The 17,660-nt window shown below is 38.5% G+C and overlaps 1 protein-coding gene across 9 annotated transcripts in view; it reads left to right on the top strand.

Annotated features, from left to right (window-relative positions):
- The window catches only part of MYO6 (myosin VI), a 151,448-nt gene that overhangs the window by 35,956 nt on the left and 97,832 nt on the right, over positions 1–17,660 (top strand). The window contains exon 1 of one of the 9 annotated variants that reach the window (XM_079780284.1): positions 16,344–16,493. The exons of the other annotated variants lie outside the window; for them this stretch is intronic. The gene's annotated coding sequence lies outside the window, so the exon portion shown is untranslated. Of the gene's footprint in view, positions 1–16,343; positions 16,494–17,660 lie in introns of those variants that run through there. 9 annotated transcript variants of the gene reach the window in all.

The following is a 17,660-nucleotide window of genomic DNA, read 5'->3' as shown; positions in this document are numbered from 1 at the left end:
CTGTTGTAGTTTGAACTGTTCTAGGCAAACTGAAAGCTGTTTGTTGATTAATTTGTTAATCCTTGAAACTATTAGAGGAGGCACATGTGTGATCGGGTAAGGAGTCATTTTGTAATTCATTGTGCATTAGTATTCAGTGCATGCTTTTGTTCTTCAGGTATGGATTTGTCATATGCATAACATTTTCATTAAGTGAATTTTCCTTTCTTCATCTAGTAATTTAGTCAGTGACTATTTTACTGAGTGCCAGCTACAATCCAGGCTCCTACAGCTCAGGAAAAGGGAGAGAGAGATGTCAAAGTCCAGTCTATTCTATTGCTGGGTAAACAGGAACCAGTTTAGTATAAAGTGGAAGTCGCATTGGTTCATATGGGATTTTCCCCTACAAGTTAATCCTTTGAAGCACAGAGTGTCAACCTTTCTCATTTTAAGGAAGAAAGTCCTAGCAACATGTAAGCCATGAGAAAAGCTGAAAATTCTGCTAAAATGCCTTCTTTGGAAGAAAGTAGTGTAGTGCAGTAATGAAGAATACAAATTGTTAATTTGTCACATTTATGCATCTTTTTCTTTGTGGTTAGTTTTCTCCCTTGTTTTAAGTTCTTCCCTATTCTGAGGTCAGGAAGATGAATTAGTGGATAAACTTCTAGAAGCTTTATTGTCTTTCACATGTAAATTTAAAATCTCCTCTACCCTCCTCCCCAACACCCACACACCCTAGTGTATAATTTTTGGCCACGATGTACGTGTAGGCCTTTTATTTATGTATATATGCATGGATGTATTTATTTATTATTTTTTAAAATATACTTTTCAGAGAGGAAGGAAGAGGGAGAGAGAGATAGAAACATTAGTGATGAGAGAGAATCATCAATCGGCTGCCTCCTCTGTGCCCCCTACTGGGGATCAAGCCAGCAACCCGGGCATATGCCTTGACCGGGAATTGAACTGTGACCTCTCGGTTCATAGGTCAATGATCAACCACTGAGCAATGCCGGTCGGGTAGTCTTATATTTAATTTTTTCCTGAATGTATGTCTAGTTTTTCTAGTAGCATTTGTTGAAAAGGTAGTCTTTCCTCTGCAGCTCTTTCATTCTGCCTTGCTACTTTTGTTGTAAATCAAGTGTGTGTGTGTGTGTGTGTGTGTGTGTGTGTATCTCATTGTTCTGTTTCATTGACCTGTTTATTCAGGTGCCATTGCCACACTGTCTTATTATTGTAGCCTTATAGTAAATCTTATGTCCCCATTTAGTTCTTTGAGATTGTCTTGGCTGTTCTTGCCCTTACATTTCTCTATTAATTTTAAAATCAGTTTGTCAAGTTCTGGAAAAGAAAAATGTTGTAATTTTAATTGAGATTGCATAGAACATAAAGATTGCTTTGTAGAGAATTGCCTTCTCATTTAGGATTATATTGCATTGCTTAATTTACTTAGGTCTTTATTAATTTCTTTAAATGATGTTTTATAATTTCATAGTGTTCTCTGTAGTAGTCTTACATTATTATTTTTTTTCTTCTTAACAGCTTTATTTCCTTAAGTGGAAGCAAGTTTGTGTTTTTCTATTCACAAATGGTTACACAAATTCTCATACATGATATCACTCAATCCTACTCGGCAATAAAAAGGGTCTATTGATATATGTAACAACCTGGCTGGACTTCAAGGGCATAGTGCTGAGTGAAAAGCTGGACTAGCTGTGCTAACCTTAAACCAAAAGGCTCTTTATAGCATCAGCCATCTTTTCTGGGAAAGATATCTCTGTACTTGCTCTTGTTACTACACAGAGACCTCTATGCATCAGAAAGTAGAAAATATAAACATTTTCACCTCCTCCTCTCACCCCCCATCCAGTGAAAGCTCTTTACCAGGTAAATTGGTGGCTCTGAAAAGAGCTTTTGTATTCTCAGGTAGTCTTAATCCTTGTTTCTTTTCGGGGGCAGCCTTCTTGGGCTCGGCAGATTTTGGCTTGGCTGCCTTGGGCTTGGGGCTTTGGCCTTGGCTGGACTTTTAGCCGCCTTCTGGGTCTGGGCTGCTTTCACCTTTTTCAGACTCTTGGTCACTTTTTTGGTCCCTGCAGCTGCCGCCAGCTTCTCAGCTTTCTTTCTTTTTTTTTTTTAATGAATCTTTATTGTTCAGATTACAATTGTTTCTCCTTTTTCCCCCCATATCTCCCACCACCCAGTTCCCACCCCCCCTCTGCCCTTACCTCCCCCCCACTGTCCTTATCCATAGGTGTATGATTTTTGTCCAGTCTCTTCCCATACCCCCCCCACAGACACCCCTTTCCCCCTGAGAATTATCAATCCATTCCCATTCTATGCCTCTGATTCTATTAAGTTCACCAGTTTATTCTGTTCCTCAGATTTTTAATTCACTTGACTTTTAGATTCACTTGTTGATAGATATGTATTTGTTGTTCATAATTTTTATCTTTTCTTCTTCTTTTTCCTCTTTTTAAAGAATACCTTTCAGCATTTCATATAATACTGGTTTGGTGGTTATGAACTCCTTTAGCTTTTTCTTATCTGTGAAGCTCTTTATCTGCCCTTCAATTCTGAATGATAGCTTTGCTGGGTAGAGTAGTCTTGGTTGTAGGTTCCTGCTATTCATCACTTTGAATATTTCTTGCCACTCCCGTCTGGCCTGCATGGTTTCTGTTGAGAAATTAGCTGATAATCGTATGGGAGCTCCCTTGTAGGTAACTAACTGTTTTTCTCTTGCTGCTTGTAAGATTCTCTCTTTGTCTTTTGCCCTTGGCATTTTAATTATGATGTGTCTTGGTGTGGTCCTCTTTGGATTCCTCTTGTTTGGGGTTCTGTGTGCTTCCTGGACTTGTAAGTCTATTTCTTTCATCAGGTGGGGGAAGTTTTCATTCATTATTTCTTCAAATAGGTTTTCAGCATCTTGCTCTCTCTCTTCTTCTGGCACCCCCATAATTCTGATGTTGGTTCGCTTGAAGTTGTCCCAGAGGCTTCTTACACTATCTTCAACTTTCTGAATTCTCTTCTCTTCATACTTCTCTGGAGCAGTGTCCTTGGCCTCTTTGTATTCCAAATCTTTGAGTTGATGCTTGCGATCCTCTAGTCTGCTGTTGGGTCTCTGTATAATATTTTTTATCTCAGTCAGTGTATGTTTAATTTCTAGTTGGTCCTTTTTCATATCTTCGAGGGTCTCATTGAATTTATCGGCCTTTTCCATGAAATTCTTGAAAAACCTTATAACTGTGGTTTTGAACTCTATGTCCAGTCGCTTGTTCTCCTCCATTTCTTTGGTTTGTGATCTGTTTCCTTGCCTCCTCATTTCGCTGCTTCCCTGAATTGGTAGGGTAGCTTTGTGTACTAGATGTCCTATTGGTTCAATGGGTCAGCCTCTCAGTTACTTGAGGTGGACACTCTTGGTGTACCCTTGTGTACTGTGTGCCCCCCAGCAGGAGCTACAGCAAGAACTAGTTTTCTCCTCCTTTGCTTGGGCGGTTTTGGAGCAGTCTGACTGGAGCTGCAGTTTATTTGGTTAAGTTGCCACAGAACAGGCCATTTATATGCAAAAGCCGCTGTGTGGAGCCTGGGCAGGTTTGTAGAATGTGCGGGGCGGGCCTCAGGGCGGGGCGGGATCTCAGGGCGTCCCTAGGCTGGGGCGTGGCCAACGGCAATGGCTGGCGTCAGCCGTCTCTGCCTTTCCACGTTTCCAAGTCCCTGCGCCCCGCGTTCCAGCGCAGTAAAACAATGATTGCTGGGCGCACCTCTGCAAAAAAGTCACTCTCACTTTCTGACCCGATGGCTGAGAGTCCAGCTTTTCCCCGTAGGTGTCTGGGTCTCCCGCGAGTCCCCAGAAACTGGGTTTCAGAGTGATCGGGAGCTTGTCTCCCTGCGGGTTGAAGAAAAACCGCGCGCCCAGTCGCCCGCCGCCAGCCTGATTCGCGCGCCTCCGTACCTCAGCTTTTCAGCGTTTGTGCTCCTTTCTCTCCTTAGTTGTAAATCTTCCACTCAGCCAGCTTTCCCGTGGTTCTGGGTGGTAGACGTTTTGTCTTTTAGTTGTATTTTTGAAATTGTTGTTCGAGGCAGCAGATTAGTTGTTTAACCATGCCGTCATCTTGGTTCCTCCCTCTACATTATCAGCTTCTCAGCTTTCTTTGCCTTCTTCTTCGCTGTCTTCTGGGCGCTCTTCTTGGGGGTAGCTGACCCCTTGGCCTTTTGGATTTCTTGGCTACTCCAGCCACCTTCTTGAGCATGGCCGGTGACATGCTGCTGTGCTCCCTGGAGGTGACCAGAGCCTTGGCGATGAGCTCAGGCTCCAGAGGCTCAGAGGCCTTGCGCTTGGCGGCACCCATGGACTTGCGGACCTTCTTTTTCCTGGTGTCTTCTCCGTGGCAGGAGCAAGAGGCGTGGCAGGTGAGGTTTCGGACATGATTGTTGGTTGTGATACCTGGCAATAAAAAAATAATAGGTCTTTGACTTAAGTCCATATTTTTTAAACTTTTACTTTGCTCTAGTTTTAGATTTCCAGAAGTTATAAGAACAATCCTACCTTATAATAGAGAAACATGCAAATTGACCGCACCTCCGCTATGCCCACGATTGGGCCAGCGGGAGGCTGGGGGGCGGGACTCCGGGTGGCCTATCTGGCCGTTGAGAAGATCAAGATGGCGGCGCCCAGTCCTCTTAGTTCCGGGGGTCCCTGGGGTGATTGGCACCCTGGGGGGCGTGGCCGGGCCCATGCAGCCGCTCCTGGGGGTGCCTGGGGCGATCGGCACCCCGGGGGGGCGTGGCCGGGCCCATGCAGCCACTCCCGGGGGTGCCTGGGGCGATCGGCATCCCGGGGGGGCGTGGCTGGGCGCATCCAGCCGGTCCCGGGGGTCTCTGGGGTGATTGACACCTCGGGGGGCGTGGCCGGGCGCATCCAGCCGCTCCCGGGGGTCTGAGGCAGGGGTTGAGGGGTGGTGCCACCTCAGTGGAGGGGTGCTGCACTGCAGGGTACTGGACTGACTGATGTGATTCAGAGAAGCTCCCAGTGCTAATGGGCCTCGCTCAGGCGGCTTCACACTTCAGAGGCAGTGACTCCTGCTCCTGCCTTGACCCAAAAGCAAGCTCGCTACACCCTGCCCCATAGCAGAGCATGCCTAGGCAGTGAGTGGGAAGCCTTCCACCTGCTTTGGAGAAGGGGGGTCAGTAAAAAATGGGGGGAGAGGAAAGAATGTGGAGCATCCGCAATGAAGAGGTGCTTGAGAAAGAGGCTCGGAAGCCTGACTGGAAGGTTTGTTCCGTTTGCTGGGCCTCTGCCCCTTAGGAAGCGCAAAGAGCATGGCTCTGAGGGCTTCCTGTGTGCTGAGTCAAGTTCCACAGCCAACTGGAATTGGCCTCAGTTTCCTGGTCTTTAAAATGGATGAAGCGTGTCCCAGTGCCTTCACTAGCTTTGATGGCCAATTGAGATACTATATAAAGAAAATGAGGGAAGAAATGAGAAAGAAAAGGAAGGACGAGCAACACAAAAGAAAGACTGAAAGGAACTTGTAAACCCATTGTCACTTAAATAGGGAATATAGTCAATAGTGTTATAATGATGGTATGATGCCAGGTGGGTACTAGAAATATCGGGGAACACTTTGTAAAGTATATGATTGTCTAACCACTGTTCTGTAACTAATATAAAACCTGAAACCAATACAAAATAATGTTGAATGTAAAGAAATGAAAATTGGAGTGAAATTTTTATAAATTTCAAAGTTTAAATAAAAGCTGTAAAGGAAGGAAGGGGAGAATAAAAAGTGTTTTTCATTTTGCCACTTCATTAAAAAGACAGTTGTCTTTATATGGTGCTTTTATACTTTTCTAAGTCATTATCTCATTTTAATTTCCGGGCAACTTAAAGACAAGATAAGTATTCCCTTCACTATTCAAAGAAAGGAAATCTTGGTGTCTGGTCCTAATGATTCAATCGTCAAGCCCTTATTGTAAAGCAGGGTTAGTAAAATTTTCTGTGCAGGGTCATATCTATACTAATAAAAGCCTTGGGGGTGATCAGGCCAGCAGGGGAGGGTATTTGGGGGCAATCAGGCCTGCAGAGGAGCAGTTAGGGGGCAATCAGGCCAGCAAGGGAGCAGTTAGGGGGCAATCAGGCAGGTAGGTGAGCGGTTAGGAGCCAGCGGTCCCGGATTGTGAGAGGGATGTCCAACTGCAGTTGGACATCCCCTGAGGGGTCCCATATTAGAGAGGGTGCAAGCTGGGCTGAGGGACACCCTCCCCAGTGCACGAATTTCGTGCACCGGGCCTCTAGTAGTATATAAAAATTACTGCCTACTCTTCACCCAGATTCCTAAATGAATACCTTTACCACATTTTATTTCTCCTTCTCCTTTTCTTTCTATATATAAACACAACTGACACTTAAGACTTGTCTTTTGAGTGTAAATTGCATACTTACACCTCCTCCTTTACTCCAAACAATTTCCATGTGTATTTCCTAATAACAAAATTATTATCCCATACGACCACAAGTCACGCTTACCAATACTGTAATTTAAAATCTGTAGACCTTATTCTGAAATCATGATTTCTGCCAAATATATCTTTCAATGCAAAAGTAAATCCCAGATCATGTATTGCGTTCTGTAGTCATGTTGCTTTCGTCTCCTGTCATCTGGAACCATTCCTCATCTTCCTTTATGTTTCATGACCTTGAAATTATTTAATAATTCAAGCCTCTCTATTTGGATTTGTTTAATACTTCTTCATGATGAGATTTAGATTTTATATTTTGGCAGGAGTACCAGAGAAGTGGTATGATGTATTAAGAAGAGTTTTGATTATTTGGTTAAGGTGGTGTCTGCCTCCTTATATATAAAGTTACTATTTTTTACTTTGTAATTAATAAGTATTTTTGACTTTGAATTTTATCAAACTTTTGTACTGTTCATATTGAGTTCTAATGACTGTTTTTTTTCAAAGTCAAATTTATGGAGGTATAATTTATGTAAAATAAAATTCACTACTTATTGCTGAGTAGTTTTATCATTGTACAGATATTTATTTATTTATATTTTTAAATATATTTTATTGATTTTTAAAAAAAAATATATTTTATTGATTTTTTTACAGAGAGGAAGAGAGAGGGATAGAGAGTTAGAAACATCGATAAGCTGCCTCTTGCACACCCCCTACTGGGGATGTGCCCGCGACCAAGGTACATGCCCTTGACCGGAATCGAACCTGGGACCCTCGAGTCCGCAGGCCGACGCTCTATCCACTGAGCCAAACTGGTTTCGGCGTTTTTATTGATTTTTTACAGAGAGGAAGGGAGAGAAATAGAGAGTGAGAAACATCGATGAGAGAGAAACATCGATCAGCTGCCTCCTGCACACCCCCTACTGGGGATGTGCCCGCAACCAAGGTACATGCCCTTGACCGGAATCGAACCTGGGACCCTTCAGTCTGCATGCCGACGCTCTATCCACTGAGCCAAACCGGTTTCGGCCCATTATACAGATATTTATCTTTTCATCTGTTGATGGATATTGGAATTGTTTCCACTGTGGGGCAATTAAAAAAAAAAGCTGCTATGAACATTCAGGTATGCCTTTGTGTGAATGTTTCTCTTGGCTAAATAACTAGTAGGATTTCAGGTAGTATGGTAAGCAATAAATGAGAGTTTCAGTTGTTCTGTATCCTTGCTAACATTTGGTATTGCCAGTTTTAGACATTTTAGCCTCGCTTTGGCCAGTGTGGCTTATTGGTTGGAGTGTCATCATGTATACCAAAAGATTGTGAGTTTGATTCCTGGTCAAGTTTGAAATCCAGGTTGCAAGTTCAATCCCTGATCAAGGTGTGTGCAGGAGACAACCGATGGCTGCCCCACCCCCGCCCACTCCCAACCTCTCCCTTCCTTTCTTTCTTAAAAAACAAACGTATCTTTGGGTGAGGATTAAAAAAAATTAGCCTTTCTAGTGGATGTGTAGTGGCATCTCTTTTTTTATATACAGAATTTTATTTAGAAGCTCTTTATAGTAGGGGAAAAAATGAGGTAGAAAATGTATTCCCAATAAAATGGAATTTTAGGGCAACAAAAGTCTAAAAGGCCACAAAAGAGAAATAGCACCACTGTTACTTGAACAATGGCTAGTTATTTGCATTTTTGGCATTGTTAATCACTGAATCTGGTTTTTTTTCTGAATTCCACACAGAGCATTCACTACATAAAAATTTATCATAAAATACATGCTTTCTACACACATTTGAGGACAAACTATCAGCAGAAACAAATCAGTACAAATGCGTCAGGGGCCAAACAAAGGATCGGAATAGCCTGTGGACAAAGCAAATGAGAGAGTTAAGGAATGAAATATTTTAAATGTCATTAATTAATTCAGACATGGTACTGCTTTTTCTGCAAAAAAAATTAACATTTAGTAACATGCTAACGAATTTTATCTCCAAAAATATTAGTGCACTGGCAAAGTATTCTGGTAACAGTGGAGGGCTATGGACGGCAGGTACCCAGAACACCTTGCAGGTCCCTAGGTAGTGATGGCCTTCTCTGATCACTCCCTTTGTCAGAGGTCCAAAAAGAACTTGTGGCGTGATACCTGCCTGTTGAACTTCTGAGCAGCAAACTTTAAGGAGTCAGAGGAGTTCCCAGTGGGCAAGGGAAGCAGAGAAACAAGTTAAATGTAAAGTTAAAAGACAGTAAAATGGGATATAACCCCCATTCAAATCCCAGAGATGTGGACAAGTACTCAAAAGTAGTAGGTAAATTTAACAATTGAACATACATAGAAAGACATAATACATAGAAATTTCAGGGTAATTGGAAAGATCATGAGAGAAATGCTCAACGAAAATCAAGCTATTCAATTCAAAGATCTCAGGGCTGAAATGTATCCTCTGTTCATTTAGGCAGCGATGCCTCTTAGCAGAGATGCATTTGGACAAGGACACCAAATGGCTTTCCAGAGCAACTTATTTATTTATTTATTTTATTTTTTTGTAATGTATTTTTATTGATTTCAGAGAAGAAGGGAGAGGGAAAGATAGAAACATCAGTGATGAGAGGGAATCATTGATTGGCTACCTCCTGCATGCCACCTATATGGGATCGAGCATGCAACCAGGGCACGTGCCTTTGGCCGGATTTGAACCCGGGACCCTTCATTCTGCAGGCTGACCAGCTAGGGCTCCAGAGCAACTTTTTAAACTTTCCTTCTAGGCCAAGGTTAGGCCTGTGAAGATTCAAGCACACCTGCAAGGCCTGTGGACAGCAGGGTCCAAAGGTTCCAAGGTCTGGCCCTGCCTTCCCAGATACAGGAGCAACATACAAACTCTCTTCTCAGGTTACATTTTGTATTTTGAAATATGGAATCGTATTTTAAATACTTGAAGGCATTTATTTATTAAAATATTCTCTCGGAGGGACCTGGACAGTATTATGCTAAGTGAAATAAGTCTGCCAGAGAAAGACAAGTATCACATGATCTCACTCATATAAACTGATGAACAGAATAGATCCAGAGACAGAGAAGCATGGAATAGACTGGTGAATCTCAAAGGGAAGGCGGAGTGTGGTGCTGGGAAGAGATTAATGAAAGAATTTATATGCAGATGGAGACTGAAGCCAAGAAATCATGAGAAAATTGAGACTCAGAAGGGCAGCAGTGGAAGAGTTAGGAAAGATCATCAAGAGCAAAGATGTGTCATTAGAGACCAAGGCTAAGATCATCTACACTCTTGTATTCCCAATTACTACGTATGGATGCGAAAGTTGGACACTAAAGGAAAACAGTGGGTTCATTTGAAATGTGCTGGAGAAGAGCTGTTCGGATACTTTGGACCACCAGAAAGATGAACAAGTTTGTCCTTGAGAAAATAAAGCCCGAAACAATGCAAAACACTGCTGGAGGCAAAAAGGGCAAACCTGAAGTTGTCTACTGTGGGACTATTATGAGAAGACAGGGTTCTGTGGAAATGTTGATAATTTTGGGAAAAATAGAAGGCAGCAGGAAAAGAGGAAGAGCAAATATGAGATGGATTGATTCCATAAAAGAAGCCACAGGCGTGAGTCTACAGGAGCTGAGCAGGGCTGTTGAGGACAGGACATTGTGGACCTCACTCATTCATAGCGTGGCCACGAGTTAGAGCTGACTTGGGTACATAACACACACATTTCTGAAAAAGAAAAAAAACCCTCAACCAAATAAGTAAAGATACACCGTTGATTTACATGTTAGCATGTGAAAAAAGTGCATATTAGAATTATTGAGCTATATGGTATTTCATTTAATCTTCACAATAGCAGTTTTAAGTGGGTATTACCCCCTTATCAATTACAAGTTTCTGTCATGGTTTTCGGAGTAGCTCTTTAATCACACCTGTGGCTGTTGACTTCTCAAATGCTGAATCAAATGCAGAATTACACAATACTGTCATTTAATTACCCCTTATTAGACATTTAGCTTATTTCTAAGTTTCTTTTTTCTTTTTCTGTTTGTTTTCTTCTTTTTCTCCTCCTCTTTCTTTACCTTTTCCCTCTTTTTTTTGTAAATACCACTTCAGAGAATATTTTTATAGGTAAAATTCTGATTATTTTCTTAAGTATAGATGCCTAGAAATACAAATACTAGATCCAAAATTCTAAATATTTTAAAGACTCTTATTATATGCATATAGCCATTTTGCTTTTCAAAACTATAGTTACCAGTTTACATTTTTCATTACAGTGCTTAGAGATATATGCTCCATTGTTCTTTAGTGTTCATTAGTAGTAGTATTATTTTTAGTGTTCATTATTACAATAAAATTTTTTCTGATTCTGCAGGCAAAAATGGTTTCTCACTTTAATTTGCATATTTTTGGATTACAAAATTGAAGACTTCATCACATTAATTTTATAGGAACTTATCATTGGTGTATAACTTTCAGGTATTTTTTGTGTGGTTATGAGTACATTATAAATTAAATACATATGTAATTATATATCTGTGAGGATATTTTTAATTACTAGATTTATTTTTCTCCTGGAGTAGCATAATAGCTATATTTTTAATTGTGAAAAATAATTGATGCAATTAGAAAACTTAGGAGTGTTAAATTTCTAATTTTGATCTGTGGCTCAGTTGTGGATTTCTCTAGGTGAAATTTCATGTTTTAAAGAATTAATGAACTTAAAATATATAATGTTTATAATCCAGTTAATGCTGGGATACATTTTTAATTTCTGTGAAGCCCAATTAAGTATCTGAAAAACTATATTCTATAATTTGTAAATTATATTATACAACATTAAATTATAATATTATATGCTTACAATGTGATAAAATGTGCTATACTAAGTGGTAAAAATAAACTGGGGCTTAGTGATAAGCAAAGATTCTCCTTTTCTCTTGAGTTTATTCCATTAGGAAAGAGTACTTCATTAAGGAGACTGATTTTTCAGCGGACTTAAGAATGAAAAAAATTATTTCTACTCTGAGCTTTCATAGTGATCTGTTTGAATACTTGTAAAGCAGAATCATATGGCTTGACTATTTTGAAAAATTCCTTTTGAGCCACACTAACTGCTAACTATTTCTAAATGTCTTTCGACAATACATATTGTAGTGCATACTTGAATCTTTTTAGGGAAACAAAAAAAATTGGGTGTTATGTAATATATAATAAAATGAGAGTTTTCCTGAGACATAATATTTCTACTAGTAGGCTCTGATCCAAACAGATTTTTAAAAGAAAGTAGAAGAGTTGGCACAGTTTAAATGAAAGCAAGTGGATGGACAAAGGAGAGCCTTGTTCTGGTGGTCTGTGTTTTGTAGCTATGGATGAGTCACTTAACTTCTTCCAGCCTTTGTTTTTGTATTTGGAAATGAGCACAACAACTCGGGTCATTGATTGTTCACATTGTAAAAACAGTCAAATTCCGATATTCTTTGGAAGAACTGGTACACCTGTCACTGTTGTTATTTGGTTCTAAGTTTTGGCTTAAGATGAGTTTATTGCCCAGCTTGATCCAATCCAGCACATTTTAAATGATTTTGCTCTTTTGATATTAATGAGGTATCCTGGATGATGATATGGGTTATCAATATTTTGTTAACAAAATAAGATACTAGATTATTTTCTAGAAGATAAGTTGGACTGTATAATTATTTTCTACACAGTTAAAAGAGGAGAATTTGTGCCACAGAGATTAAGATCTCTAACATGCATCTTGGTCATTACTCCAAAAAAATAACAACAGTGTTTTCTGTCAAGCTTATTTACAATGGTAGAGCTTATATGATATTTCTGTATTTATCCAGCTATAGACTCTTTATTTAGGATGTGTTTGAGAATATTGAAATAAAGTAAAAATACTAATCTTGTAGGCCTTTTATGGGATTGCTATCATGTGGTGGATACAATAAGTGGAGAAGGGTGAACAATAGTAATGGTTCTGCCAGCTTTGGGTACTTAGATTTTTCATTTATTGTGCCCTTTTTCTCCGTAAAGAAACATTTCCAATTGAAAGTTAGTGAGAATACAAGTCATTGAGAACATAATTCATTTACCTGAAATGTATTTTATGGCAAACTTTTAAATATTAAGTTAAAAAAACTCTTAAGTAACCCTGGCCGGGTAGCTCAGTTGGTTGGAACATTGTTCTGTACACCAAAAGGTTGTGGGTTTGATTTCCAGTCTGGGTACATACCTAGGTTGCGGGTCTGATTCCTGGTTGAGGTGTGTCTGGGAGGCAACCAATTGATGTTTCTCTCTCTCTCCTCTCCTTCTTTCTCCTTCTCCTTCCCTCTTCCTCTCTCTCTAAAATCAATAGAAACATATCCTCAGCTGAGAATTAAAAGAAAAACTTCTTAAGTAATAACTGTGTTAATAAAGTAGTGGGGCTTTTCAAAAAGCAATGACTAAAATTTCAAATATTGTGAAATTGTCAGATTAATAAGCTTTGTTAGACATTCCCAGTGCAATGATGAAAACAACTAAGTCAATTATTCTATGAAAATATTTTTCCTTGTTAAACATTTCTTGTTTGCATACATTTATCTGTTCTTTCTTTCCTGGTACTTCATTAAAATGATAGTACAGGAATTTAAAAAAGATATAAATCTACCAGGGCAAAGAAATTAGAAGGAGGCAATAGTAGATGAGGGGTTTCAGCAAGTTTGGAGAGAAGAATATTATCTGACTTGGTTAAGCAGAGGACTTTGTATTTAAGTTCTTGCAAAGCGGAGATCAGAGGCTAAGGGTTTGGAGGTTTCAGTTATTATGTAAGATGAGGTTTAAGACTCAGGGCAAAAGCTGGTGGGGTTGGTTGAAGGCTATATGTGAAGAGGTTAGGCCTCCAGTTCCTTAACTGTCTTGCCAGAGACCCAGATGCCTTGTTCTCTGGAAAACGGAACTTTACTAGAGGACAATGAACAGACACTTTGGTGGGAACATTCCCACAAAGAGTTTAGTACTGCCCTGTTACTTTAGGATGAAGTTTACCAGGTGATAGTCTTGACCTACTTAAACAGAGCTTCTAGTTAGCTTTTTAGTGCCTTTTAAATGTGAATAGAAAATTAGATGAAAGCCTTTCCATGAAAGACAAGAACAGAAGCAAAGTAGAGAAAAAGCAACAAGAAAGAAGCAAAGACAATAGAGGGAAATTAAAAATGTGAATAGAAGGATTAGAAAGTCAAGTGGAGACATTTCCAAGAAGATGGACTAAAGAGGTAAAGAAATGGGTAATGGAAAAGAGGAGAAAATAAGAATAGCAGTCTCATAGCAGTGCAGCATCAACTTATAAAACTTTTAGAAAGAAAGAACAAACAACAGAGGAAGACATTTTAAAAGAAGTAATAGAAATAATATGAGACCATTCCTCAGCTCTGTACAGGGTGGGCAAAAGTAGGTTTACAGTTGTAATACAAATAAATAATACAATAATTAAGAAATAATACAAGAATAAACTGTATTTCATGTACTCACAACTGTAAACCTCTTTTGTGAACCCACATATATAATCTGTGCCTCTGGACTGAATGTGCTCTCAGAGTGTGTAGCAAAATAAATTCACACATTGTACACCGGGCCATGTCATCATGGAAGTTTAGAGCAACCATGAAGGCCAGATTTTTTAAGCTTCTAGCTTAAAGGCGAGAAATGAAGAGGAGTATAAAATGATCAGAATCTGAAAGGTAGAGGCAGTTCTGGATGTACAAATACTTGTTATACCTTTAAAATCCTGAAGAAAAATGACTTTCAACCTAGAATCCACTTTTGTGTTTTTTTGTGTATATGTGCGTTCAACCTATCATTATCATTCAAGTACAGAGGTCGAATAAAGACATTTTCGGGCATGAAAGGACTCTGATATATACCCAGGAGAGAGCAGTGAAGGGATGTTCCCGAAAGACAGCGGGGCAGTAGGCGTAGAGAGCAGCCATGCAAGGGTGGGTAAGAGGAGATAGTCCGGAGAAGAGTAGAGGGGCCCTGTTATTGGTTACATAAGCCCTTTTTAATGGTATAAAAACCCTCTTCTGTCACTTTAATAAAATTGAACATAAAGTATATTTTCATGAAATACTATTATTGCTGAATGGAAAGTATGAGAAAATTGTATGTACTTAGTACTACTTTAGTATTAAAACCTGAGCTGAAGAAGAAAAAGAAAGCAGGCTCAAACTGTGAGTGTGAAGAAATTCTTCATGAAGACTACTCAGTAGTTCTAATGGATTCTATTCTGGGATGGTAATTCTTGTGAATTGAGACTAAAATGTAGCTGAGTAGAATTTTAATTGTTGAATAATCACAGTGTAATTAAATCCAGAAGATGTATGAGATTATAAAAATAGTAAATGAGTACTTGAACTACTCTGAGAAAGTTTTTGGATTCAATTGACCTTAATAACTAGGGACTTTATAAATAAAGTTGATACTGTAAAAACTTATGATTGGATTTTGGTGTAGGTTGAAAGCAGCAGCTGTAAAGGAAACCATTCATAGCTGTGCTGGTGGTTAGGAATAAAGAAAGGCAAAATGCCCAAAGTGCAGTAGAGGAAAGGGTTTTCATTGTGAGATCTACTTAAAAAAAAACAAAAGTCTGCTTACTTTTAACTCTATTTAGGAAAACTGAAGCCTTTTAATCCTATAAATAGTATTTCTTTTGGATGTCCTGCTTTATGAGCTGAGAAGATGTATGAAGCTTTGGATCATTTAATCACTATTTTACATTTTAGAGTGATTATTTTTGTGAAAAGTTAATTATTTGGTTAAGTTTTTAAGTGCTTTGTCAAAATCATTGTAGTCATAAAACACTTTTATAGGGGATCATAACAACACATAAATCGTGTTTGTCTCAAGTCTTGCTGTGAAAAATCATAAGTCCAGGCAGATTTTCTACTCAGAGAACTCCCCATATAGTGCTTGATTTATTTAGTTGCTTATTAATCTACTTTATACTGAAATCTAAAAAGGAAAATTTAACTCACCTAAACTTTGCCAACTGTTTGGTAAAGTTGTGTTTTCATATAGAATGTTGGGAAGATAGTTCACATTTCTCATTTTGTATACTATCTGAACATTCTTGTTACATATTTTTATTGATATGTCAATTAAGAAGAAACAACAATATAATGATATTTTGTAATTGAATCAATAAAGTGAAAATTTCCAATGAAAAGCTTCAATCCTTTTGGTTGTCTCTCTGACTCTTAGCCAGTAATTTAAATGCAATAGTAACTGGAAGACAAAATTAACTACACTTATCATCATGTTTGCCTTTTAGTACAGACCACTTAAGCTAAGAAGTTGTATTTGTACTTATTTGTTATTGAGCCATTAAATTTTAAAAATCAAATTAAGACTTTACCAGCAAGAATTAAACATTTTAATGTTTATAAAAGTAATAGTAAGAGGGTTTTCATAAAGCCTTTATTTTGAAACTAAGTTTATTTCTTATGCCATTAAAAAGTAGGTTAGGACAGCATAATATTATACAGCCAGGTCTCTTTGTCCAAGGGATGAACCGGATTCGCTTTAGCAGGGCTCTGTTGCCTGCCTGCTGAGTTTGCCCTTTGGGTGTCTTTGATGAGCTGAATTGAACTTCATGCCACCATCTGTGAGAAGAAAATTCAGTTCACCTTCAGTTCCTGTTTTTGTGTGATGTATGCATGAACATATATGCATACACAACCCAAGTTAGTAGAGTTGATAAAACTTAGTGTTATGAATTACATGAGAACTTAATAGAATATTCTAGATTTTATTTGTTTATTAATGAAAGAATGATAAAGATTATAATGGAACAATACCTTCTACCCTTTCTTTTTCTTTTTAATATTTCTTTTTTTGTTAATCCTCACCCGAGGATATTTTTCCATTGCTTTTTTAGAGAGGGTGGAAGAGACAAGGGAAGACAGAGAGAAACATTGATGTGAAAGAAACTCATCGTTTGGTTGCCTCCTGCAAGCGACCTGACCTGAATCGAACCCGGGACCTTTGGTCCTTAGGACCACGCTGTGTCCACTGAGCCAAACCAGGTAGGGCTCTAGCCTTTCCTTTCAATCTGTATGTTTCTCAGAGTTTATGCCTCCTGATCATAGCATTTGAGATTCCCCCACCCCCACCCTTACCCCCTGTTTAACGAGTTCTATCTCAGAAGAACTGTGTTGTCTGAATTGGATTGGTCTTTGAAGTCACCTCTGTAAAATGACCCTGCTGATTGTAGATGAAAATCTTTAACTTCTGTTTTGGGACATTTTAGGAGAGTTAAAATGCCAGAGATGTCACAGATGTGTTTAAAAGATTAAGGATTGTTCAGACCTCTTATCACCTTGATTAATTATAGTGTACCATCTAGATGGTGGTTTTGTTCACGTGTACATCTTTTAATCTCTGAAAAGTCTGCATAACATTAGCCCAAAGCTTCAATTTATGCTGCTGTGTTGCAATTTGAGTGGAGTGGGCCATTTTACATAGGTGTGTTCCTTCTGGAGAAAAGGCCTTTTGATTTGAAGAACAATTTGGTTTCTTTTCATTAACCACTTATGGGGAGACCAATATTGTTTGTTGGTGGAGAAAATGAATTAAAGTTATAGCCTTTACAAATTCCTTTTGTAAAAGACCAGAAAATGTAAGAAATAACTTTTAAATCTAGTAGTAATTACAAAACTAGCTAAGTTCTGGATATAGTAAATTAGATTAATCACAGTGTATGGAAAATTTAAATCACTCGGGATAATGGCTTGCTATTATATTCTGGTAATTTTTTTTAACATCTGAAAGAAAATTTTTGAGCTTCTGAAGTAAACTGGTATATTTAGATTCTGAAGAATAGAGGGCTTTCTCTAAATGGTCTACATTTTGGCCAGGTTATGTTAGTATAGATTGTCTACATAAATTATTTGAATTATGTCTAAATTCATATCTGTTTTGTGGTAATAGTTTATGGAGGAGTTTATATCTGAAATATAGTTTATGATTTCTTCTCTGAAAATCTAATAAGATCATATAACCAGTTCTCACAATTCATATTGTGCATATTTGGAGTAATTTCCTGATAATTTCAAATAATCATATAAAATATTTTTAATATTTAGTAACTATATCATAAACTTATTAATAAAACGTGCTTTTATTTTTACCCTTTTTTTTGTTAGTAAGTTAATCTTCACTATACCATTTAAGTGTTCCGAGGCTATTTCTAA

The sequence above is a fragment of the Cnephaeus nilssonii genome (assembly GCF_951640355.1).
Source record: "Cnephaeus nilssonii genome assembly, chromosome: 9".
NCBI lineage: Eukaryota > Metazoa > Chordata > Mammalia > Chiroptera > Vespertilionidae > Cnephaeus > Cnephaeus nilssonii.
Note: the sequence above shows the minus strand (reverse complement) of the source record. Positions and strands in the feature narration are given on the sequence as shown.